Below are 27,045 nucleotides of genomic sequence, written 5' to 3'. Positions count from 1 at the left end.
TTGGACAAATAAGTTTATTTATTTATCTATTTAGTATTTATTTGCTTATTGTTTGAGACAAGGTTTCATGCCTTTCAGGCTGGCCTCAAGTCCCCCGGGTAGTCTGATGGTCTGGATATTCTAGTCTTCCTGAATGCTAGGGTTACAGGCATGATCCATCTCACAGAGCTTACAGATTTAAATCATGGATCAAAAGAAAATATCAAAAGGATAGTAGTTTGTGATGCATGGAAATTACATGAAATGGAGATAGAAAGTTCAAAATATATAAATAGTGAACTATTGGAATGCACCTGGATCTTTTAAAATCTGTTGGCTGCCATATAACACAAGTGGCCAAAAGGATGCCCCAAATACTCTCAGACTCTTTTATTAAAAAAAAAAAATCTGCCCATATAAACTTATGCACTTCAGTAGCATGTGGGTGTTAACATAATCTTTGGTACATAGATTAGTGAGTGAGGCCTGAGGAAGGTAAAATATTGACTAAAATCACACACCATAGAAATGGTAGCCCTGGGTACATTCCCAGGGCTGGGTTTTAGATCTTTGAACCATAGGTCAGGGCGTTGGTCTTTTGAGGTAAGGCAGAAAGAGATAAAGTATTTCATTAGTGACTGGCAGGATCTAAATTTAGACCTCTTGCCCTCTTGGGGCTATGGCTGTAGCACAGTTGATATACTGCTTGCCTAGCATACTGAAGCTCTGGGTTTGAGCCCCAGTACCAAACCAGACATAAACCAAATATTCTCATCATTGAGGAGGTAGATTTAGGAGGGTTAGAAGTTCTAGGTCATCCTCTGCTACTTGGGGAGTTTAAGGTCAGCCTGCAATATATGAGACCCTGTGTCAACACAGAATAAAATATCACTACCAATAGCACAAAACTGTCTGTCCCACATAGTTCTTGATCTTCCTCTCTGATGGACTCGTCCCACCTCCCCATTCTATAGGATAGTCTGCTAAACACAGGGACACAGTTTGTCCTTACAAAAGAAGCCAACCGGAACAGGGGACAGTAGGACAGGACTAGATGACTCTGGAGAAAGGGAAGGGCCCCCCTGGGAAAGAAAACAAACCCCAGAGCCTTCTCATGGGAAAGAGACCTTACTGGACGCCAACTCGGTTCCCTGGGGACATGGAGTTCTTAGGCCACAATCCCAAGCAATTGTCTCATTAAATTTTCTCTGAAATGGCACTGCTATGGCTTCTCCACCTATTACCACTGTCTCCATATGGGTGGATTCTAAACATGTTCTTTTCAAACAGCTTTATTTAGACAGAAGTCACATACCATGGAGTTTACCAATCCTAAAACATTCATTTCTTCAAAAAAATGTCTGGGCCCTTTAGCTACCAAGTTTCTGGGCCTCTCTCTGTTTTCTCTATTCTCTATCCCTCATCAGGGAGGCTCCTGTTGCTGTGGACTGGGCTACTGGATTCATTTTCTATAAATCCTATGCTTTTGGAACTAGCCTCTCACTTTGCACAGTTTTGCAATGCGTATTTAAGTGTCTTGACTTCATTTTATACAATGGAAGAAGGTTCCATTTTGTAACTATATCATGTTTTATATGTAATATACTACTCTTATGCATGTTTTCTCATGGACTTCTGTTTTCATTTATCATACTATACACATACCTAGGAGTGCAGTCCTTGGTCTGCTTACTGGACGTGTCTTTGCAGCATCTTTTGCAGATCTGTCAAGCTTTTGCAGCATGGCTTTGGTATTTTACTGTCTCTCTTGAACTGCCTACTCTCATTCCTTATTCCTGCTCACCTTCATCATGTAACATGCTATTTTGTATGAAGTTTGAACTCATGACAGATTACTAAATGAAACTAGAAATAGGTATAGTGGTTGCATCTTTTTGGAAGGGAAGGTAAACTAGGAAAAGAACAAACTGTTTTCTAAGTAGAGAATATTCTGTATTGTTGTTTGATGCATTTTGGTAAATATATGTCAAATTCAGTTGCATATTTCACTGAATATAAACAATACTGAAGGAAAAAATGGGGTGATACATTTAGTTATCTTCAGACACAACTCGTTGCTTATCTACCCACTTTGCCATAGACACAGGGCCTGTACCTGGCAGTGAAGGCCAAGTGTAAACAGGCTCTTAATTGGCATGATTAACCATGTCTCCATAGGAGCCTTAATAACACCAGTGGGGAGCAAAAGAGGCTGTTTTCCACTCTGTGAACAAGGGGCTGCCTGGCAGAAGTCATGGGGTACTAGAGAGCTGCCCCCTGCAGTAGGGAAGGGGCCTTCTTGAAGCCTAGCGGCATTTCCTTTGGAACAAAGTTTAAAACTATTTCTCATCATTTTCTATTACTATTTTCTATTACTGAATATATGTCACATTCTTCCTTTTCATCTCAGTGGATAAGAAGGCCAATTCTGTTTTGCTCATGTGTTTTCTAAGGTAAAACTGTGTACAGAAGAGGTAGCTTCCACAGACTACAATAGTCCTAAATGTATGTATGGCAGAGAAACACACAGCAAGAAACATGCATAATAGAGATGGGAGGTTCCTTAGAATATGCAAAACATTTATGAATTGATACAAGTTCACAGATTAGAACTGAACAATCACTCCTAATTATCCAAGTTAAAAAAATAAGTATTATACAATTTTGGATAGAATTGCATTAATTCTGTCATGTATAGTCTAAAAACAGTGCTTAGCAAGTAGTATAGGTTATATGATTCTGTCACTGGCATCTCTAATCTCTACAGAGACTTAAAAAAGCATATGCTCATATCTCTCTATCTCTCTGTCTCTCTCTGTCTCTGTCTCTCTGTCTGTCTCTGTCTCTGTCTTTCTCTGTCTCTCTCTCTCTGTGTTTGTGTGTGTGTGTGTGTGTGTGTGTGTGTTTGTATTAAATGTATATGTTCTCACATCTTGAACCAGGTACAGAAAGATGAACAACATCCCAGCTTTTTACTCATAGATTATTAGGAAAGAGGTGGTCTCACAGAAATAGAATATGAAATGGTGTTTATCAGTGGGTAGACTGGAAGAGTGAGAAATCTGTGAGATATATATATATATATATATTTAAAGACACAAAATTCAATAGGAAGAATAAATATGGTTCTTAGTATATTAAAGTCTTGAAAACTGCTTAGAGAATGGATATTGTGTTCTTTTCACAAACATGAGAGCCATATGAGGTAATAGGTATGTTAACTGGCTAGATCTCATCATTTCATAAATAATATACTTCATAACATTGTGTCCTTCTTGATACATATAATCTGATCTGTCAGATTTATAAATAAGATTAGACAAAATCTATGTCCTCTGGATGAATTATGATTGCTCATTGAACTGATCTGGTTTAGTTGCCAGGATGGCCACCTAACTAACACACATATGTAGCCTAAGGTTTGGTCCCTAGCAATGTATAAAACTGAGCTTGGTAGCAGATACTTATTAGTATAACACTCGAGGAGGAGGAGGATCATAGTCCATGGGCTATACAGCAAGCGTCAGGCCAGCTAGGGATACCTGAGACTCAGTCTCATAGGAAAGAAAGCTAGCTGATGGAGATGGTGTCTGTCAATCACTGATCAGAGGTGGGACTAGTGACAGCAAACATCTAGGCGGCGGTGCTTTGTTATTTCCTCCCTTGGTTCGTGTTCCTGGCAGTGTTGCTCAGTCTTTAGGCATTGCCCATTGCTGTGTCGGAAACTCTTCTTGCCAATCAGGATCTTGAACTTGACCTCAGGTGGAAGTGAACATTGTTTTTGGAGGATAGAGGTGGAGCTCAACAGACTATGAGTCATGGTTTTGCCAACTGTGTTTACCCTTATAGAATGGGAGCAGAGTCATGCTTACACAGAAGCTACAACACAGCTGGGTTTTTGGTCTTCCATTTATTGGGCACTTCCATGATGCATCCGTCATCCTAAATTGCCTCCCCTGGTCCTTTTAGTCCTTGTCCTTTTGTTATTAGCAAGTGATAATCCAGGAAGCTTGCTGGCATGCAGAGATACCTGAGCCTACACTGAAAGGGAGAGAAATATTAGGTCCCTTCCTGTCTCTGCACGATGAATTGGTGATGACTACAGTGGTCACCAGTCACCAGGAACATCTGGCTTTTCTGGCTCCTCATGATTCCTTTCCTGCTTAAGCTTTTGATATACAGTCCGGGGTGGGGAGGATGACCTTGGTTTTTGCTGAGACCCAATCTCCCTGCACTTGAGGAAAAGAATGTATAAGTCACCGCAGGACACAGAGTACTTTAGCCTTGTGTTCTTGTTGTCAAGTTGACTAGATTTAGAATCACTTGTGAGTTATAGCTCTGGATATATAATTTAAAAGGATTTTTTGTTGTTAATTGTGTTGATAATCTTATCCATGTATGCAATACACTCTCATTGCCCGTGATTCCATCTTCTTTTATCTTCTTCCCATCCCTATGAATGCTCCTTCTCCCTCCTGACAGGTTCTCCCCGATGTTTATGTTTTTGCTGTTGCTTTCTTTTGTGGTACCCTGAGTTTAATCTTGGGCAGCTGAGTAACCACAGATACGGAACTCTGATGTGCTGTTGGTTGGCCAATAGGTACTCATTTGAGCCTAATGATTCTCCTCCCTGAGAATCCAGAGATGGAGCTCAGGACACCCTCCTGCATCCATCAATAGTTGCCTATAGATCCTGCCTTGTGCAGGCTCAGAGCAGGCATTCCCAGCTGCTGTGAGATGATTATAAGGACATTTCATGATCCTTCTCCTACCTCTTAATGTTCTCACCATCTTTCAACCTTACCCCAGGGAGGACCAAGGTTCTAACCAATGAACTATTTAAATCCATAGTAATTCAGTTTGAGTGCTTTGGGTACCCTGGATTCATATGAGAGGCCTACTTATCTGCCATTGACCTTGGCTGACATTCTTCTCCTGTCTTCTTCTATTCCCTGTTGATGGACGCTGGCTGACTGAGTCTAGTTTTATGATGAGCACCCTATCCCCGTGCTGGGGACTGTGGGAGCCTCTCTCTGGTGCGGAGCCTACAATGAGGTGAATGACTCATAACTTGCAGCCACCTTTCATTTCATGAGTGTTGTTATACTCTTTTCCAGAATGACTGTACTAACTTACACTTCTATCAGCCATGCTCAGTGGTTTCTGTTTCCCCATGGCCTCACAGGTACCTGGTATGATAAGATGTGTATTTACCATGATGATCATGTCAGGGCTCTGGGTTGCTTCTTGTTTTGCACATCTTACTTGCCAAAGGGGGAGGGGGAGACTCTCTAGTGAAAAGAGATATCAGGTAGGCAGACTATCTTATTAGAGAAGACCAACCTTTGCAGAAATTCCCTATAGACTTCGCCTAATCTGGGTTATTTCGTAGCTTGTGCCAGGTGTCCTACCAACCGGTCCCCATCGGAGATGACAGGATTGCTGTGGTTGCTTGATGCCAGGGTTCACCATTCTGATTATCAAATAGTTCTTTTGAACACATCCCTGTCTGTCCCAAACCTATTAAAAAAATAAATAAATAAACAAGTGGGCAGAGGCTGCTCAGCAACCAATAGTCTGCATCAGTTGTCCACTGTGGTCAATTTCTGAGAGGTGCACACTGCCTTCCCTGTGCTAGCAATCTTCCCCACATCTGTATGATTAACCATTTTTGGAGTTCAGGAGTGATATGTTGATGGGGTACCTGCCAATTACCATTTGGGATTAGATCTGTCTGGCTCGTTTGAGAAACTTAATGTTCTTTAGAAATTCTTCATACCACTCAGACATCTGACCTGTTTCACCATAGCTGTTTAAGTTGAGTTTGCTGCGTGTCCCCAATGAGAGAATGCAACAGAAAGTTTCAAGGGCAGAACACCACAACTCTGGCCCTGTGCCACAACAGGCGGGGAAGAACACCTGTCAGGGGCTAGGATCTCTGTAGGTAGCTGCTTCCACTTCCTACCCACCACATGGATGCTCTGGTAATCCTTGCATTTTCTGTCTGACCAAAGGGGAAGACCACTCAAGTGCCACCAATTGCTAAAGTTTGTTGAGTACTTGCTCTCTGCCAGGTGGCTTGGTGGCTGCTTCAGTCCCATCTTCTCATAAAAGTCTCCAGACAATCTTCTAAGAGTCTGTCTGTGTCATGACAAAACCTAAGTTCCAATAAGAAACCTGCTTCCACACTGTGAATCTGCTTCGGTAGCAGAGTGCTTGCTTGGCACCCACAAGGCTCAGTTAAAAAGAATGTTACTTCTGGCATTTACTAGCAGGGTGGCTTTAAGCAAGTACCCTCACAGAGATATCCCTTGGCTTTCTTTGCACACCACAGATAATAGTGGTGTGTTTCAAGTACTCAGTGGGTTAATAACATAAATGGCTTAGAATACATCCAAATATTAGATACTTTTTATCATCTTTTAAAAAGTGGAGAAGCAGAAAGGCTCAGAAGAGTCAACTTACCAAATACCAGACACCTCTGATTATCAGAGCCACAATTAAAGCCCAGAGCACCTGGTTCCAAAGATGATCTTTTTAGCATCGTACTCACTCTGGTTCTTAAGAGGTAAAGTATTACAGGGACTAGCATCCTCACTCTCTTCAGCAGGAAAATGCATTCATTCTCAGCCATACTTTTACACACACACACACACACACACACACACACACACACACACACACATACACACACGCACACCATCTCTGCCATTAACCATGAAGACTAATGCTTCCAAGACTTACTCAACTTCTGGTGATCACCTGATACAGAACCATATACCTGGGGGAAGACTCATATCAGACACAGGAGGACCCATTAAACACCTCCTGTGCCAAGCTGAATTCTGTAAATAAAGCCTTTTATAGGCCTTGAGGCCTTGGAGCCTTTTATAGGCTCCAAGGCCCCAAGGATGCTGCTTGTTCACAGACTTATTCTAGTGTCAAGGAAGACCCTGGTCTCCCTACTCAACACTCCTCACATGGTATCTACACTGTCTAGAGCACCAAGTGATTGTGTACACAGCTCATCTTCCTCAGTATCCTGGGATATGTGATGATAACAGTACTCCTGTTTTAATTTTTCAGATGAGAAGCATTGACTTAAGAGATGCCAAGTAACTCAGCAGATGTCACACAGACGATAAATAGCAAAGATGGAAGTCTTCATGCCGGAGGCAATCCTATAAGACAGCTGAGTTCTCCAGAGCTGGTAGGTAAGTGTGTACTTGCCAGAATGCAGTGTACCCAGAGATGATACTAAACAAGGTGTTGGATGACTGGTGTCTTTTCTCCTGATCTTCTAAGCCTAGATTCCTTTTTCAGACCTTTTTTTTCCCCTGTAGGAGACAGACTTGCTCAGGTGATAGATCCAGCCATGATACTGACCCTAAGAGAATGAGACACTCTGCAGAAGACTTAGAAGATTCCTGAGACTGGGAAAGGTGCCTAGAAATCCTGAGAAGAGTGAAGAAGGTATTTCCCCTCCCCTACCTAGGCATCTCCCACCATATTCAATACTTTCTACAGGGCTCTGGTCATTGGCTGAGCTGTCCTCTTTCAATTTAGTTGGATGGAATAGTAGTCTGGAAATTTTATTTTCAATTAAACTCACTTGTTGAACTGCCTCCATCTTCAAAGGATCCCATTAGGGTAATTATAGCCATTGCTACAAGGCATTATTTGCACTCAATTTCAGCTTTTAGGCAATTCAGTTCAAATGGTTCATGTTTTTACTATTTGGAGGTTTGTATAGCTATCATTTTCTTACAGTGCAGATTTCCCGTGAGCTGTTGTTAGAAACCCAAATCATAGAAGCAGTTTTGATAGTGGCCATCCCTGGTCTAGCCTGGTGTCTCTGGCCTTATGTGCTAATAAAAAACAACCAAAGACACAATGTATGAAGCAAGAAAGCAACCCTCTTCTTTATAGGATCAAATGTTTAGAAACTGCAAGCTATCCTTTATATCATGGTATCTCTTGGCATACTAACTAAAGCCAAAGGCAATGGAAATTCCTTCCAAATTGCACAGATTTGTTCTTCAGCTAACTGTTGGCCATAATTATGCTATTTCAAAATGGCAGCCATGACAGAGTTTAGTGGAGATCCTGTTTTGATGGCTACATTTCTCATAAAATGGAAATTTTTTTTTCATTTTTTTTTTCTGTTTTTATATATCCAAGTATATGTGTATACGTGTGCAGTGTGTGTGTGTGTGTGTGTGTGTGTGTGTGTGTGTATGCTCACATGTCACAGCACAGATGAGGTCAAATCCTGCCGCTGTGGGTTCTGGAATACAGCTCAGGTCATTAGGTATTAAAAGTAAAGTATATTACCCTCTGAGCCATCTTTGGCCTGAGATCACTTTCTTTGTATTGCTAACTCTATCTTCTTTAATTCATGAACTGCAGAGAGGTAGCCTAGCTCATGCTCCCTGAAAGTTAAGACCTCAGCTTGTGGACCAGGACTCTATTGTCTCCCGTCACATGCCTACCTTAGAATCGATGCTTGCATGATGAATGGATGGATGGATGAGTTCTCAAAGTACGACTTCTATATTCTCCTTTTTAAAAAGTTGGTATTTTATTATATAACTATTGAATGAGTGTGTTCATCTTAGAACTTTTTCAAGAAGGTGGAGGTGCTTTTCAAGCATCTTTGCTGACCGTTGCCTCATCCTCATCTCTGCTTTGGAGCACATCTTTGCAGGCCTTTCTTTTGTATTTATGTATACATCACACAGAGAACGGCCGAGTTATGAGCAGATTACTTTGCTGTGTATGTTTTCCACTCTGTTTAAACAGTTCTGTCTTTCTGTCTGTGTAGCCACAAATTTCCAACTATCCACTGGAGCCTGGTGGGTCCACTTGTGGGTATATAACTCAAGACAATGTCTGCTCTTCTCCTGGAATCTACCAGTGTCCAATATTTCAGCAGGGTAGGATATGGTCTGTGGAGTCTCTCACATATCCATGATGGACTGATGATAGGCCAAGTTTTGGAAGGACCAGAGTAGGCAACCACAGCAGCTGTGAGATCATGATTGCAATGTGTGTGTCATGCCCAAACAATGGCAATCACAACCCTTATCTGTATCTTCTGGCTTTACATCCTTTCTACACTATCTTCTGGGACATTCTCTGAGCCTTGGGGGATAATGTTGTTATTCTACTGAGTACTCAACAATTATGTATTCTCAGCACCCTCTGAAAAGCAAGAATCTGTGCATTTACCACAGTTCATTGCAGAGAAACTTCTTTGATTAAGGACAGGCATGCCATTTGTCTCTTAGTGTGTGTGTGTGTGTGTGTGCATGCACATGCATGTGCATGCTTAAAAAGCAGCTTGACTCCATATCACTTTAATGAAATAATTGTAGTAAAGTTCCCTGTGTAGCCTAAGACCTGAGTGATATGGACCTTCTTTGAAGCAGGTTTCAAGTCCAGTCAGGGAGTAGTTGGTTACCACTGTATCCGTCATACCGTTACTGTACCATATGGTTGCATCTTAACAGGCAGATTCATAGGGGTCACAGATGGTAAAAGAGCTGTCTTCTCTTTCTCAGCCATTGGCAGAGCAGCCTTCCACAGCACTATGAAAGACATCCAACAGAGAGCAAGTTTCCACCTCACTTCCAGCTTGACTCCTCTTTTATCTCCTAACTGCAGTATGTGATGTCTTCAGCAACGGTATTAATTAGTTCTGGTGAGCAGCCAGTAGCAATGCCAAGAGCTTCCTTAACAAGGAGCACATAGTGATAGCTCTCACATCTGTCATGGTGCTTTTAACAACCCATTGCTTTTAAAGCAGCATTAGGCGACATAGGTGACATAACCTTTTTAATTTTTTTAACTGTATTTGGAATTGACTTAGTGTGGTAGGTTTCCATATGGTTTTTGCATACACTTGTTTTGGTTAATTCCTGTCTCTTTATTTCCCCCATGTCCCATCCCACCTCTGCTTACATCTTTCTATTCTTGCTATTCTCCATGTCTACTTTCTTATCGCCTATGCTTCTCTAGTCTCCTTCCGTTATGTCATCCTTCTCCCATTTTTGGTTTCCATAGCCACTGCATGTTGAGATTCACTCCACACAAATGTGAAGATTCAAAGACAAGACCTATATGTGCCTGGTACGGTGAAGGGTAAAATATTTGGCAAAATAACACCAAAAATGTAAAACCACACCCACTGGGAATATTTCACCTTGTGTTTCAAGTCTCCCCTCACCTGCTGATAGGTCATCTCATGAGTCTATGACAAGACTTGAGAGACCACGAAAGCCCAGGAGGTTCTGTTTCACAAGAGAATGTTCAGGTGTTCTAGACCTTGATGACACATCCCAAGCCCTACAGAGAGCCACAAGAATGGCCCAGAGGAAATTCTAAACCACTATGACTCATTGGGTAGGCTTTTCTCTCCTGAAACCTAAGTTATAGGGTATTCCCCCTCTATGTAGCTCAGGGCCACAAGGGTCACTGGCAGTTCTTCATATGCCTAAGGTGGGTTGCCTTGTCAGGGAAGGCTTGCCTTGCCGTGTGTCAGGAAAACTGGTCCTTAGTCTGTAGATGATGTGGTTGCAAGTGAGGAGGAAGGAAAGATACATAGGAGATGTAACTCTGTGATGATATCTGAGGGTTCTGCGCGCCTCCACTCCTGTGTGTTCTATGGGTTGAGCAGATTTCTATAGGAATGAACCAGTACATTGCTCTGTATACAGATGCTATGGACACACAGCTAAACCTCTTCTGTTCTCTGCTTCCTACCAACTGGGTACACTGGGAAGCATGCTACTCAATAGGTGCTCTACCCACTCCTTTCCCTTTTTTTAATTGGGAAAAACAAACTAAAAACATGATTTTCCTGTGTGTGATGGGACACACCTGCTATTCCATCACTTGGGAGAAGGGGCAGAAAGGTGAAGAATTCTAGACAAGCCTGGGTTACAGGGCAAATCTCTGTCACAAAACTTTAGAGGTTTTGAGTTACAGATAACTGGAAGAGATATACACATAATGGGACAAAGGGGATAGATATGATTTTATTAGCAAAGTGTACATGGTCAGTTGATGCTATGACTTAGAGAATGATGGGATGCTTGCTGCTGTTAATATCTGACTTTCATGACATGTATTCGAATATCTTTGTACGTCAATCAATCCAACTTGCCTCCTCCCATTCCATATTTCATATTCTCAGCCCTTATACCATGTATATTCACAACCTGTAAACTTTCACAAGTAAATCAACCTACCCTATGATTCCTAGATCGTTGATGGGAAAAACTTGATGTAGAGAAAACTCAGATCTAAATCCCTTGACCTCTTAAATTGAGCTTATAACAACTCCTTTCTTCCAGGGGCTTCCTTGAGGAATAGCACTTGGGGTTCACACACACACACACACACACACACACACACACACACACACACACTGCAGAACACTGGTTGAGCTTGATTGACACCAGCTGTTCTAGTCTCCTTCTGTGAGTAGCATACCTCTCCTCCATCAGAAATGTCCCAATGGGAAAGATCTCAAGTTGTAGACAGGCTACACTTATAGGCAGAAATTTCCAATTTTCTCCCATGTATTTCCCAACTGAAGGTCCACTGAAAGGAATTAGGAAGTAGAGATTTACAGGTTGACTGGGCCAGAAAGCACATTATTAATCTCTCATACTCAGTGGATGTCCACTTCCTATTGATGTTTGCATGCTGGAAGCACATCTGGTGACTTTGCTTTGTCCCCAACAAACATCTGAACTTCAGATGGTTCACTTTGGTTTCGAATAAGCAGTCCTCTGCCATCTAGCTTCCAGCTGTGACTAAGTTCCCCCTTATTTGTAAAATTTAAAGAACAAAAAGCAAGGGTTCCTTGACCCCACCTCTTAAAAAATGAGGTGAGGGTTGCTATTCTTAAGCTTTTCAGCTTCACTACCCTTTCTTGTTTTCTCTCCTTTTGCTCTCTGTATCCTAGACCTCCAATAGTTATGCACATATCTGAGTAAGTATATTGAAAATATATGAAATAAAAAAACATTAGTTATTTATAATCCCATGGTCCTTTGTAATATATGAACAATTATTTTATATAACTGATATCTGCCATTTCATAGCTCCTCCACACCCAAACCCACATAGATGCCATTCAGTTTCCCCCATCCCTTGTTTTCTGTCAGCAATGCCTGGGTTATTCCATCACTTGTCAACTACATGTTGAAATTTTCTTTTATCCAAATTCTTGTTAGCAAAAAACCCATAACTTCATAACTTTTTTCCTTCCTGTATGTAAAAAATTTCCTTCTAGAATGTTCTATACTCAAAACTCATGACAGAAGTTGAGCCATTGGATCAAAGCATGTGAATGTTGTCACAGTGTATGTGTGTTTGTGTTTTAATTAGTGAACGCGTTTTTCTGAATAGCTATAGATTTATAAGGAAGTCCATTGAAAGCTGCACACTAGTGGCACATGCCTTTAATCCCAGCATTCTGATCTCTGAGTTCAAGAGCAGTCTGGTGTACAGAGTTTCAGAACATCCAGGGCTACACAAACACACTCTGTCTTGAAATGTCACAAAAACAAAACAAAAACAAAAAACAAAACTACTGAGCTCCTGGTGTCCTTTCCCCTCACCCTATCGTATTTATCATATTACTAAATGTTACTAATATTTTGAACTACAGTGATACATTTGTTAAAATTTATATAGCAGTATTAATCCCTTATGAGTGATCAAAGGTTCATTACACTGGGGGTCATTACTCCTGTCTTAGGCTACAGAGCCTGATCAATGCATAGTGTTGTAAATCCACCATCACTGGATTATAAGATAAATTTTCATTGCCTTAGAAATTCATTGTTCTTTAGGTATTCATCCCTCTTTCTCATATCTCAACTTTTAGCAACCATTGTTCCTCTTACTATCTCTATAGTTGTGTATAGTATTGAGACTGTCACATGGTTGGAACCATGTATCAGGTAGCTTTTTCATACCTGCTTTTTGCATATGACTCCTTTAATATGTCCTTTGATGAGTTCAGAAGGGTCTATTGATATTTTGTAGTCTGGATAAGCTAGAGTTGACCCATCTTCTCCACCTTCAAGTAGTGCAGCTACTTGAAGTAATGCATCTATGTTGATTAAAATTTTCTGCTCATTTTGTAAATATACTAAGGAGGCTACTTTCTGAATCTTAGGAAAGATTGTTTGGTGTGAAGGTTCTTTTTATCCAAAGTGAGTGTATCATTCCCACTAGCAATGAACTGTGTCTCTATGGTACATACTAGGGAGGTAACTCTGATATAGCACTTACCTAGCATCCTTGAAGCCCTAGGTTTAACCCTAGAAACAAATCAACAAAACAAAAGCTTACTCAGTCTGATGATGTAGCCCTGTAATCCCATCTGCTAGAAAGGCCGAGATAACTGGACCACAGTTTCAAGTCAATGTTGGGTAAAGAAGATCCCTATAGCTCCAGGTACCTGTCAATGTTTGGTGGTGTTAATGATCTAGGTTTGGGCTATATGGGTTGCATAGTGGCATCTCCATATTCCTTGGCAACAGATTTTTATGTTTTATTTGCCTGTGAAGTATCTGTTCAGATCTCTCTTTTGTCTATTTTTTAAAAAAATTTAAGTGTACATTGTTTTTGTTCCTAAGTTTCAAGATGGCCTTTTTTGTACATTAACATTTTTCTTACATTTTTAATTGTGTGTGTTTGTATGTGTATGTCTACATGCACATTGCCATGTGTATACCATGACGTGTATGTAGAGTTCCAGGAGTTGATCCTCTCTTTCTACTATGTAGGTTTCAGGGCTCAAACTTAGTCGTTAGGCTTAGAAGCAACCAACTGAGCCATCTTGCTGGCTTCTTACATTTTAATATCCATTTGTAGTTTCAATATAAACATAGTAAGAAATGAGTATAACAATTGTGTGATTGATAGGGTTCATTTTGATTTTTGATCCATATATAGGGTACCTGGAGGCACAGCAGCCGTGTTGAACCTATGAGGTGATGAAAAACCATGCAACTAGAAACCAGAATGGAAGAAAAGAAGAAGCTGGATCCTTGACTGAATCATAGATGGGGGATAGTCCATCATCCCAGGGCTAAGACCACCTCCAGATTTCTTGTTTGGTGAAACAATTCCTGATTGTTTACATTTCTTTATGTTGAGCTGTCTCTTACTTGTAGCTGAAAGCATTTCTAATAGATATTCAGATTATCAGCCTTAGCTCCAAGCTAGAATACTCTATGGGACCTTAGCTTCTCCATGAATTCTTTTGCTCATCTGTGTAGTGCTCAATAAATGTAAATTGAACCCTGAATGAGGGACAATGACACTATTGAAGTCATGATTGTCAATCTTATTAACTGACTAAATACTTAACAAAAAGGTTGGAACACTGCCTGATGCACAGTAAGCGGCTGTGGAAAGGGTTTGCCAAATGGAGTGAGAAGAAAACAGTCATGTTTATAGGCTTTCTTTTACATCTTGATCCATCTTCAAGCCTCTGTGGTCTTTAAGCAGAACCTTGACCCCTTCAGTACTGGGGCTCATGGAGCATGAAACGCCCCCTAAACTCTTGTCTCAAAACACCCACTCTAGCAGTTTCTTTTTGACAAAAAAGCCTTCTCAGTGAATGCTGGCTTGTGAAAAAGAAGGGGCTGTGATCACCACAGCCCCTTAGTAGGTGACCAAAATACCCAAAGCAATTCATGCAAATAGATTCAAGTCTCTCTGGGCAAGCCTTCCTGAAGGCTCTAGAATTTTTGAAGCTCATTTTTGAATGGGTCTTTCCATCTGGTGGCCTTTTTTCTTTTTCTTTCTTGCACCTCCTCCCTTCTTTCTTGTCAGAGCTAGAGGGATGGGAAGATGATTTGTGCTCGGACTCTCTGTCCTTTCTCTGGAGGGAGGGACCAGGCTGCTGGGCATGTGTGAAGGAGCGAGTGTGATTTGGGATATTACTTTCTGTTATCGCAATGGCCAGCCTTTAGAGAGGTCATTTGAAGTTGACCAACAAGTAGGCATTATTTCAAAATAGTTCTTGACCATGGTATTAAAGAACCAACCAGTATGTGTGCCCATCTTAAAAACAAACAAACAAACCAATCTCACTTTTGGAAAGTTCCTGCTGAATGTGTGCCCTTCTGTCTCACTTCTTATCCTTTTTGGCAGAAACAGCCCAGAAAAGGGGGCCTTGCCTTTGAACCACTCTGCTACTTCAACCTTCCTGCTTCTGTCTGACCTACCTTCCTTCATCAGCAGCCAGGATCCTTTCAAAGTGAGCACCTAAAGGTGGGAATTCTCCAGCCACAAGTGCCCTCTGAAATTCTATCTTACTTAGAATAAAATCTCTAGATTTATACAGTGCCCCCTGCATGGGTGGTGGCTTATTTTTTTCTGTCACTTTCCTGCTTGTTCACACCACTCTCTCCCTGGCCTTCTTATGTCACAGATTCCCTGAGTACACTCTGGCCTCAATCTTTCCATGAAGTAACTCTCCTTTCTAGAACATTCTTGCTTGCATAACTATCTGCTTCTGTCCTCACTGTATTCTGATCTGTACTTCAATGTCAATTTCCAGACAGGCATTCTCTGCCCATCCTCTAAAGTGTGCCCCCTGTTTTCTTTGCTGTTATCTGTTTATCCTAAGTCTAAGTCACTGACCTTATTGTAGACCAAATCTGTTAGTATTTCTCTCCAGGATGCAAGCCTAGTGATGAAGGAGTCATTGTTCCATTGTCAGAATAGCTACAGAATCCAGGCTGTTCTGCCCTGAATGCTTTACTAAGTAATGAAGCTCAATAAAACAATTTGACCAAGTTTTAAGCGTGATGTTTCTTTAGAACCTTTGAAATGGGCCTTGAGATGACTTTTTGAAGAGTTCTGGATATGCTCTCAACACAAGAACCAGAGATGAAGAAATGTTTGGAAATGAGTGCATTGGTGGTGCTGTGAAATGAGATTATTGGTGATTGAATGAACCTTGCACTCATTAGATAATCTCCCTTCCTCTCTCCCTAGGTATCTTTGAGCAGTCTTAGTCTAAGCAGCATTCTCTTCTATGGTGGTTTATGGACAGAATGGCTTGGCATTTATGGGCTTTCTATTGGAACACAGGAGTTCTGTCTTTTCCTTAAAATATGTGCAGACTGGTGACTGTTGTATGCAGCTTCTGCCTTGTGTTCTTGGAGTAGAAGCACCAGGAAAGCATGGTGAGGGTGATGCTGAAGAGCCACTCTTAACCTAGCTATGGCCTTGGATTAGCTCCCTATCAGCGATAGTCATCTTGGCTATTTAGGCCTTTGGCATTTCTGGATGACCACAATCTAAGTGACATGTGAGTACCAGGGCATGGGAAATCCCCAGTGAGAACCACCCCACCAAGTCCTTCCAGATTCCTGACCAAAAACATGACAAGCTGTACTAAATGACTGGTGTTTTTTTTTTTTTTTTTTTCAAGGTATAAATATCCAATATTATTTATTTATTTATTTTTTTTTTCTTTTCTTTTTTTTTTTTTTTTTTTTTTTATTACATAATTTCCTCAATTACATTTCCAATACTATCCCAAAAGTCCCCCATAGCGCCCCCCACTTCCCTACCCACCCATTCCCATTCTTTTGGCCCTGGCATTCCCCTATATTGGGGCATATAAAGTTTGCAAGTCCAATGGGCCTCTCTTTCCATTGATGGCCGGCTAGGCCATCTTTCGATACATATGCAGCTAGAGACAAGAGCTCCAGGGTTCCGGTTAGTACATCATGTTGTTCCAACAATAGGGTTGCAGATCCCTTTAGCTCCTTGGGTACTTTCTCTAGCTTCTCCATTGGGAGCCCTGTGATACATCCAATAGCTGACTGTGAACATCCACTCCTGTGTTTGCTAGGCCCCGGCATCGTCTCACAAGAGACAGCTATATTTGGGTCCTTTCAGCAAAATCTTGCTAGTGTATGCAATGGTGTCAGCGTTTAGAAGCTGATTATGGGACGGATCCCTGGATACAGCAGTCTCTAAATGGTCCATCCTTTCATCACAGCTACGAACTTTGTCTCTGTAGCTCCTTCCCTGGGTGTTTTGTTCCCAATTCTAAGAAGGTGCACAGTGTCCACACTTTGGTCTTCATTCTTCTTGAGTTTCATGCGTTTAGCAAATTGTATCTTATATCTTGGGTATCCTAAGTTTTGGGCTAATATCCACTTATCAATGAATACATATTGTGTGAGTTCTTTTGTGATTGTGTTACTTCACTCAAGATGATGCCCTCCAGGTCCATCCATTTGGCTAGGAATTTCATAAATTCATTCTTTTTAATAGCTGAGTAGTACTCCATTGTGTAAATGTACCATAATTTCTGTATCCATTCCTCTGTTGAGGGACATCTGGGTTCTTTCCAGCTTCTGGCTATTATAAATAGGGCTGCTATGAACATAGTGGAGCATGTGTCCTTTTTACCGGTTGGGACATCTTCTGGATATATGCCCAGGAGAGGTATTGCTGGATCCTCCGGTAGTACTATGTCCAATTTTCTGAGGAACCGCCAGACTGATTTCCAGAGTGGTTGTACAAGCTTGCAATCCCACCAACAATGGAGGAGTGTTCCTCTTTCTCCACATCCTCGCCAGCATCTGCTGTCACCTGAATTTTTGATCTTAGCCATTCTGACTGGTGTGAGGTGGAATCTCAGGGTTGTTTTGATTTGCATTTCCCTGATGATTAAGGATGTTGAACATTTTTTCAGGTGCTTCTCTGCCATTCGGTATTCCTCAGGTGAGAATTCTTTGTTCAGTTCTGAGCCCCATTTTTTAATGGGGTTATTTGACTTTCTGGAGTCCACCTTCTTGAGTTCTTTATATATATTGGATATTAGTCCCTTATCTGATTTAGGATAGGTGAAGATCCTTTCCCAATCTGTTGGTGGTTTTTTTGTCTTATTGATGGTGTCTTTAGCCTTGCAGAAGCTTTGTAGTTTCATGAGGTCCCACTTGTCAATTCTCGATCTTACAGCACAAGCCATTACTGTTCTATTCAGGAATTTTTCCCCTGTGCCCATATCTTCAAGGCTTTTCCCCACTTTCTCCTCTATAAGTTTCAGTGTCTCTGGTTTTATGTGAAGTTCCTTGATCCACTTAGACTTGACCTTAGTACAAGGAGATAGGAATGGATCGATTCTCATTCTTCTACATGTTAACAACCAGTTGTGCCAGCACCATTTGTTGAAAATGCTGTCTTTCTTCCACTGGATGTTTTTAGCTCCCTTGTCGAAGATCAAGTGACCATAGGTGTGTGGGTTCATTTCTGGGTCTTCAATTCTATTCCATTGGTCTATTTGTCTGTCACTATACCAGTACCATGCAGTTTTTATCACAATTGCTCTGTAGTAGAGCTTTAGGTCCGGCATGGTGATTCCACCAGAGGTTCTTTTATCCTTGAGAAGAGTTTTTGCTATCCTAGGTTTTTTGTTATTCCAGATGAATTTGCAGATTGCTCTTTCTAATTCGTTGAAGAATTGATTTGGAATTTTGATGGGGATTGCATTGAATCTGTAGATTGCTTTTGGCAAGATAGCCATTTTTACAATGTTGATCCTGCCAATCCATGAGCATGGGAGATCTTTCCATCTTCTGAGATCTTCTATAATTTCTTTCTTCAGAGACTTGAAGTTTTTATTATACAGATCTTTCACTTCCTTAGTTAGAGTCACGCCAAGATATTTTATATTATTTGTGACTATTGAGAAGGGTGTTGTTTCCCTAATTTCTTTCTCAGCCTGTTTATTCTTTGTGTAGAGAAAGGCCATTGATTTGTTTGAGTTAATTTTATATCCAGCTACATCACCGAAGCTGTTTATCAGGCTTAGGAGTTCTCTGGTGGAATTTTTAGGGTCACTTATATATACTATCATATCATCTGCAAAAAGTGATATTTTGACTTCCTCTTTTCCAATTTGTATCCCTTTGATCTCCTTTTGTTGTCGAATTGCTCTGGCTAGGACTTCAAGTACAATGTTGAATAGGTATGGAGAAAGTGGACAGCCTTGTCTAGTCCCTGATTTTAGAGGGATTGCTTCAAGCTTCTCACCATTTACTTTGATGTTGGCTACTGGTTTGCTGTAGATTGCTTTTATCATGTTTAGGTATGGGCCTTGAATTCCTGATCTTTCCAAGACTTTTATCATGAATGGGTGTTGGATCTTGTCAAATGCTTTTTCCGCATCTAAGGAGATGACCATGTGGTTTTTATCTTTGAGTTTGTTTATATACTGGATTACGTTGATGGATTTCCGTATATTGAACCATCCCTGCATCCCTGGGATGAAACCTACTTGGTCAGGATGGATGATTGTTTTGATGTGTTCTTGGATTCGGTTAGCAAGAACTTTATTGAGGATTTTTGCATCAATATTCATAAGGGATATTGGTCTGAAGTTTTCTATCTTTGTTGGGTCTTTTTGTGGTTTAGGTATCAGAGTAATTGTGGCTTCATAGAATGAGTTGGGTAGAGTACCTTCTGTTTCTATTTTGTGGAATAGTTTGTGAAGAACTGGGATTAGATCTTCTTTGAAGGTCTGATAGAACTCTGCACTAAACCCATCTGGTCCTGGGCTTTTTTTAGTTGGGAGACTATTAATGACTGCTTCTATTTCTTTGGGGGATATAGGGCTGTTTAGATCATTAACCTGATCTTGATTCAACTTTGGTACCTGATATCTGTCTAGGAACTTGTCCATTTCATCCAGGTTCTCCAGTTTTGTTGAGTATAGCCTTTGGTAGAAGGATCTGATGGTGTTTTGGATGTCTTCAGGATCTGTTGTTATGTCTCCTTTTTCATTTCTGATTTTGTTAATTAGGATGCTTTCCCTGCGCCCTCTAGTGAGTCTGGCTAAGGGTTTATCTATCTTGTTGATTTTCTCAAAGAACCAGCTCCTTGATTGGTTGATTCTTTGAATAGTTTTTCTTGTTTCCACTTGGTTGATTTCACCCCTGAGTTTGATTATTTCCTGCCGTCTACTCCTCTTGGGTGAATTTGCTTCCTTTTGTTCTAGTGCTTTTAGGTGTGTTGTCAAGCTGCTAATGTGTGCTCTCTCTAGTTTCCTTTTGGAGGCACTCAGAGCTATGAGTTTTCCTCTTAAAAATGCTTTCATTGCGTCCCATAAGTTTGGGTATGTTGTGGCTTCATTTTCATTGAACTCTAAAAAGTCCTTAATTTCTTTCTTTATTCCTTCCTTGACCAAGGTATCATTGAGAAGAGTGTTGTTCAGTTTCCACGTGAAGGTTGGCTTTCTATTATTTATTTTGTTATTGAAGATCAGCCTTAGTCCATGGTGATCTGATAGGATGCATGGGACAATTTCAATATTTTTATATCTGTTGAGGCCTGTTTTGTGACCAATTATGTGGTCAATTTTGGAGAAGGTACCATGAGGTGCTGAGAAGAAGGTATATCCTTTTGTTTTAGGATAGAATGTTCTGTAGATATCTGCCAGATCCATTTGATTCATAATTTCTCTTAGTTTCACTGTGTCCCTGTTTAGTTTCTGTTTCCATGATCTGTCCATTGGTGAAAGTGGTGTGTTGAAGTCTCCCACTATTATTGTATGAGGTGCAATGTGTGCTTTGAGATTTACTAAAGTTTCTTTAATGAATGTGGCTGCCTTTGTATTTGGAGCATAGATATTCAGGATTGATAGTTCCTCTTGGAGGATTTTACCTTTGATGAGTATGAAGTGTCCCTCCCTGTCTTTTTTAATGACTTTGGGTTGGAAGTCAATCTTATCAGATATTAGAATGGCTACTCCAGCTTGTTTCTTCATGCCATTTGCTTGGAGAATTGTTTTCCAGCCTTTCATTCTGAGGTAGTGTCTATCCTTTTCTCTGAGATGAGTTTCCTGTAAGCAGCAAAATGTTGGGTCTTGTTTGTGTAGCCAGTTTGTTAGTCTATGTCTTTTTATCGGGGAGTTGAGTCCATTGATATTAAGAGATATTAAGGAAAAGAAATTGGTGTTTCCTGTTATTTTTGATGTTAAAGTTGGCATTTTGTTCTTGTGGCTGTCTTCTTTTAGGTTTGTTGAGGGATTACCTTCTTGTTGATTCTAGGGCGTGGTTCCTGTCCTTGTATTGGTTTTTTTCTGTTATTATCCTTTGAAGGGCTGGATTCGTGGAGAGATAATGTGTGAATTTGGTTTTGTCGTGGAATACTTTGGTTTCTCCATCTATGTTAATTGAGAGTTTGGCTGGGTATAGTAGCCTGGGCTGGAATTTGTGTTCTTTTAGTGTCTGTATAACATCTGTCCAGGATCTTCTGGCTTTCATAGTCTCTGGTGAAAAATCTGGTGTAATTCTGATAGGCTTGCCTTTATATGTTACTTGGCCTTTTTCTCTTACTGCTTTTAGTATTCTATCTTTATTTAGAGCATTTGTTGCTCTGATTATTATGTGTCGGGAGGTATTTCTTTTCTGATCCAGTCTATTTGGAGTTCTGTAGGCTTCTTGTATGTTCATGGGCATCTCTTTCTTTAGATTTGGGAAGTTTTCTTCTATAATTTTGTTGAAGATGTTTGCTGGTCCTTTGAGTTGAAAATCTTCATTCTCATCCACTCCTATTATCCGTAGGTTTGGTCTTCTCATTATGTCCTGTATTTCTTGGATGTTTTGAGTTAGGATCTTTTTGCATTTTCCATTTTCCTTGATTGTTGTGCCGATGTTCTCTATGGAATCTTCTGCACCTGAGATTCTCTCTTCCATCTCTTGTATTCTGTTGCTGATGCTTGCATCTATGGTTCCAGATTTCTTTCCTAGGGTTTCTATCTCCAGTGTTGCCTCATTTTGGGTTTTCTTTATTGTGTCTACTTCCCTTTTTAGGTCTAGTATGGTTTTGTTCATTTCCATCATCTGTTTGGATGTGTTTTCCTGTTTTTCTGTAAGGACTTCTACCTGTTTGATTATGTTATCATGTTTTTCTTTAAGGATTTGTAACTCTTTAGCAGTGTTCTCCTGCAATTCTTTAAGGGATTTTTGTGCTTTCTCTTTATTGTCTTCTTCCTTTTTAGCAGTGTTCTCCTGCATTTCTTTAAGTGTGTTATTAACGTCCTTCTTGAAGTCCTCTATCATCATCAGGAGATATGCTTTTAAATCCGTGTCTAGCTTTTCCGGTGTGTTGGGGTGCCCTGGACTGGGTGAAGTGGGGGTGCTGGGTTCTGATGATGGTGACTGGTCTTGGTTTCTGTTAGTAAGATTATTACGTTTACCTTTCGCCATCTGGTAATCTCTGGGGTTAGTTGTTATCGTTGTCACTATTTAAAGATTGGAGCAGAAGCTGTGTTCCACTCACCAGCAGTCCCAAAATCCTGCGGCGGGGGTCGTGGGTAGCTGGCGGGTGTCAGGCAACCCTGCGCTCCCGCTACCCTGGCGCTGATCCGGCCAGGTGAGGCCTGTGGCCCTACTCAGGCTGGTTTCTGCTTCCCTAACTAATGCAGTCTCAGGTCCCGCGCAATTGGATTGGAGCAGAAGCTGTGCTCCCCTCACCAGAAGTCTTAAGATCCTGTGGCGGGTGTTGTGGGCAGTTGGCGAGTGTCAGCAGACCCTGCGCCCCAGCTGCTCAGGTGCTTTTCTGACCGGAAGAGGCTTGTGGCCCTGTGTGGGCCGGATTTCTCTCTCCCCAACCAGAGCAGTCTCAGGTCCCGCGTGATTGGACTGGAGCAGAAGCTGTGTTCCACTCACCAGCAGTCCCAAAATCCTGCGGCGGGGGTCGTGGGTAGCTGGCGGGTGTCAGGCAACCCTGTGCTCCCGCTACCCTGGCGCTGATCCGGCCGGGTGAGGCCTGTGGCCCTACTCAGGCCGGTTTCTGCTTCCCTAACTAATGCAGTCTCAGGTCCCGCGCAATTGGATTGAAGCAGAAGCTGTGTTCCACTCACCAGCAGTCCCAAAATCCTGCGGCGGGGGTCGTGGGTAGCTGGCGGGTGTCAGGCAACCCTGCGCTCCCGCTACCCTGGCGCTGATCCGGCCGGGTGAGGCCTGTGGCCCTACTCAGGCTGGTTTCTGCTTCCCTAACTAATGCAGTCTCAGGTCCCGCGCAATTGGATTGGAGCAGAAGCTGTGCTCCCCTCACCAGAAGTCTTAAGATCCTGTGGCGGGTGTTGTGGGCAGTTGGCGAGTGTCAGCAGACCCTGCGCCCCAGCTGCCCTGGTGCTTTTCTGACCGGAAGAGGGTTGTGGCCCTGTGTGGGCCGGATTTCTCTCTCCCCAACCAGAGCAGTCTCAGGTCCCGCGTGATTGGACTGGAGCAGAAGCTGTGTTCCACTCACCAGCAGTCCCAAAATCCTGCGGCGGGGGTCGTGGGTAGCTGGCGGGTGTCAGGCAACCCTGCGCTCCCGCTACCCTGGCGCTGATCCGGCCGGGTGAGGCCTGTGGCCCTGATGACTGGTGTTTTAAACCAAGTTCTGCCATAATATATACTCGGCAGTGAAATGCAGTCCCCACTGTAATTCTCCTGTACAGTAGGCAACTGGGCAAATGACTTTCAGTATTAAGCACATCAAACTTCTCACCTCTATGTTAGGAGTACTCATGTAGATGTTGCCATTGATCAGTCTGAAAGTAAGTTTTGTTTAAATGCAACAGGCTTCGCAGCAGGTACTATGTTTCTTCCAATCTAGACACAACCCAAGGTGTAGCTCTCCATTAATTTATGCTTACAGAGAGAGAAGCAAATCTTGCCAGTGAAACTACAGCATGCCTCTGATTGGAGGATACTTCTCCTTTCAAAAGATTCTTGTCTGAAAACTTCTGATTAGAAGGCTGATGAGCACAAAGACAAGGCTGTGCCCAGATGAAAAGTAAAAGCCTGAAGACTCAAGTTTGTGATAAATGGAGAGATCAGAGGAAATATGGCTTTGTATCAGAGACATATATCTGTTGCCCCATTTTCCACAATGTAACACCAAGGTATAATACTGCTTGTGATCTGGGCCAGAAAGTGATCTCCTTGGACCACTGGCAACTGGAAGGAGTCAAATGGCATTGCTTCATGGCTGTTTAGCCAAACTGTGCTCTGTGGGAAGGATGAAGTCAGATCCCTAAATCAGGTTGTGTTGAGCTGTTGTTAGCAAGAGCTTGTCTGTGGCAATGATGACCAGTCAAGCCCCATTTCCTTCTGCTTCTCATGACATTCCTTTTTTAGGACATGAACTGGCATTTCCATCTGAGATGCCAACTAGAGTGCAGAGGAGACTCTGGTCACTTTTTTTTTTTTTTTTTTTTTATTATATGTAAGTACACTGTAGCTGACTTCAGACGCACCAGAAGAGGGCATCAGATCTCATTATGGGTGGTTGTGAGCCACCATGTGGTTGCTGGGAATTGAACTCAGGACCTATGGAAGAACAGTCAGTGCTCTTAACTGCTGAGCTGTCTCTCCAGCCCCCTCTGGTCACATCTTATGTAGCAGAAATATATGCATCTGAATCCTAGATGTTCCGTGCAGCACAGTAGTTAGCCTGGTCTCAGGGGTCTGTATTATGTTGACTCTCCTGTAAAAGGTATCCCCCTGGGACCAGAGATGTTAAGTCTTTTCCAAATCAACTGCTTAATTATAAGAATTTACTTCATTGAAAAACAGCACTGTGCCACTGGGCATGCTCCCAAGACCGGGAAGAAAAGTTTCTCACTATTATAGCTGTACGGACAGACCAACCTAAACAGACTTCTTTTTTTCCCCCCCATGAGACAGGGTTTCTCTGTATAGTCCTGGCTGTCCTGAAGCTCACTTTGTAGACCAGGCTGGCCTCTAACTCCGCCTGCCTCTGCCTCCGGAGTGCTGGGATTAAAGGCGTGCGCCACCATGCCTGGTAAACAGTCTTCTATATAGCATCTCCTTATGGCCAACAATGTAGGCTTTCCACCAATACTGACAAAACAGAAATCTGTACAGACTCAGCTCAGATGGGAAATTCTACATCCTTGTTCCTGAACAGAAATGGCATTGGCTCCCCGAAGCAGTGTGGGTGGTGGCATCTCTGGATCATGCCCAATCTCCTGACAGTGTCTGCAGCTCTGGGGTCAGACTGCATGTCAGCCCAATCACTACAACTTACAGTTTGAATGCCTAGGCACATTTCTCAGCTTCTCACCATTGCAACATTAAATAACTCTAGAATCTACCCCATCCCCAGACTGCCATAAGGAAGTGTGCTTGCTTAGATTGCATATCAGGTACCCAGTGATATTATTTGAAAGGCACTTGCTGAGTGTCTTCACCAACCATCTCCTATAGCTTGTGATCGTCATCATAGCCCTTTTTGTGACCCATCGGACAGTTTTACAGATGAGGAAATGTGCGGAGGTTCTTCCCCGTAGTTCTGTGGCTGGGGTATGATAGAACCTGGCTGTTACCTGACATCATTAAAACAGACTTCTTTTGTGTCCTGTATGCTAAGGAAGCTTTGTGTCTGCTTCTTCTGATGCAGGAACTTTCTTCTTTAGCCCCACATAATAGCTGCATTTATTTATGAGGTACAGGGTGATGATTTGGGATCTGTGTTCATTGCCCAACAATCAACTCTGGGTATCATCCATCACTTCAAACGTGTCATTTCTCAGTAATGTGCACATTCCAAATCCTCTCTCTCAGCTATGTTGAACTACACTGGAATGCTGTGACCTGTGTTTTACCCTTTGGTGTCACACTGTGCCCAAACTTGTAACTTGTTTCTCCTGATAAACAACAGGTTATATGAACAGCATGGAACATGTCACCCACATAAAAGATAAACTCTTGCCCTTGGTGGCAACATGGATGAAGCTGGAGGTCAAAATGTTAAGTGAAATTAGGCAGACACAGGAACTCGAGCATTCTGTTTTCTCATGCACACGTAGACCCAGATGTAGAAAAAGAGAGGCTACTAGAGGCTGGGGAGAGTAGAGAATGGAGAAAGAAGGAATGAGATTGGTTAATGGATTTGAGTATTCTAAGTAATACACTTTCTATTTGTTTGTGTCTATATGAAATCTTCATGGGGAAATGATCCTGCTACTGTTATGTTGGTAAACTGTTGTTAGTACATTTCCCATGTCTGTTCATTTCATGTGCTTCCTGGGGGGGTGGGGGGGGTTCTTCCAGATAACAGGTTCTTGTCACTACAAATTGTCCATTTATATAACCAAAGCCAAAGGTCTAGGCAAACTCTTAGGTCCAATTCTTATCCCTTTCATTTCCCAATCCAAGGAGCGTTGCAGATGTGGTTGCCTTTATCTTGAGCATCTTGGCTTGTAGGATCACTTGCTAATCTTGCTGCTACTTTTATGGATGCTCTCTAGCATAGAAGGCACAGGCAATCAAGCATTTCTGGCCATCGCTTTGGCCTTTGGGACCACACACAGCACAGGACTCAGCAGCAAGTCAAGCTCATGCTATGCTGGGTAGTATAGTGAAAGGTAGTGCTCCTCACAGTAGAGAGTAGAGTGGAGCTCCACTATGACAGGTCACGGAAATCTTCTTACCTAGGTATAAATCTCACTTAAAACAAACAAACAAACAAACAAAACCTAGGAGGTTAATTTATTCCCTCAGATTGACAGTGGATGACATGTTCAAGACTTTAGCCATGTCCTTTGTCTTCAAATGCTACTGTCATGACATGCAGACATGTCAGAGCAAAGGATGAGAAGGTGGAATTACCAAGACTGAAAGTGTACTTCTTGTCCATCACTGGGTAAATGTGAGTTGTATGAGTTATTTTTTTTATCAGTTATTTTTATCAATTAGATAAATTCCTAAAGGGAACAGTGCTAAGGTGGAAAGACTGATTTTGGCCTTGTGGCTTTTAGTCCAGTTGTCTGGCTTTGTCGACATGGTCTAGTGTTCCAGAAGAACACCATGGCAGCAAGAGCATGTGATAGAGTGAAATTACCCACTCCATGATGGCCAGAAGTAGAAATAGACTGTCTGCAATATCTGACTTCTTCCCCCTTTGTTTCATTGGGGCTCCCTGGCCATGGGTTGGTGCCTCTCCAGTTCAGAGATGGGCTTCTCCTCTCTATGAATGGTGTCTTGAAATAACCTC

At 41.9% G+C, this 27,045-nt stretch overlaps 3 long non-coding RNA genes across 4 annotated transcripts in view; 2 read left to right on the top strand and 1 right to left on the bottom strand.

Annotated features, from left to right (window-relative positions):
- The window catches only part of LOC110310163 (uncharacterized), a 205,261-nt gene extending 198,182 nt beyond the window's left edge, over positions 1-7,079 (top strand). Inside the window, exon 4 of the long non-coding RNA XR_002379818.3 lies at positions 7,066-7,079. This is a non-coding gene — a long non-coding RNA (uncharacterized LOC110310163). The remainder of the gene's footprint in view (positions 1-7,065) is intronic.
- Positions 3,959-10,268, bottom strand: LOC110310165 (uncharacterized). Its single transcript, XR_002379820.2, has 3 exons — positions 10,208-10,268; positions 5,323-5,499; positions 3,959-4,020 (listed from the first exon to the last, which is right to left on the bottom strand). It is a non-coding gene; the product is annotated as an uncharacterized LOC110310165 (long non-coding RNA).
- Positions 10,269-10,339: 71 nt separating this feature from the next.
- On the top strand, positions 10,340-15,809 carry LOC147000769 (uncharacterized). 2 transcript variants are annotated; one of them, XR_015045566.1, is made up of 2 exons: positions 10,340-10,383; positions 13,957-15,809. It is a non-coding gene; the product is annotated as an uncharacterized LOC147000769 (long non-coding RNA). The 2 variants fall into 2 exon arrangements; XR_015045565.1 differs by lacking the exon at positions 10,340-10,383 and adding an exon at positions 10,395-10,479.
- The last annotated feature ends 11,236 nt before the right edge of the window (positions 15,810-27,045 follow it).

The sequence above is a fragment of the Mus caroli genome, unplaced genomic scaffold (genome assembly GCF_978045245.1).
Source record: "Mus caroli unplaced genomic scaffold, Mus_caroli_1 scaffold_16, whole genome shotgun sequence".
NCBI classification, from domain to species: Eukaryota; Metazoa; Chordata; class Mammalia; order Rodentia; family Muridae; genus Mus; species Mus caroli.
This window is presented reverse-complemented; position numbering and strand designations above follow the sequence as displayed.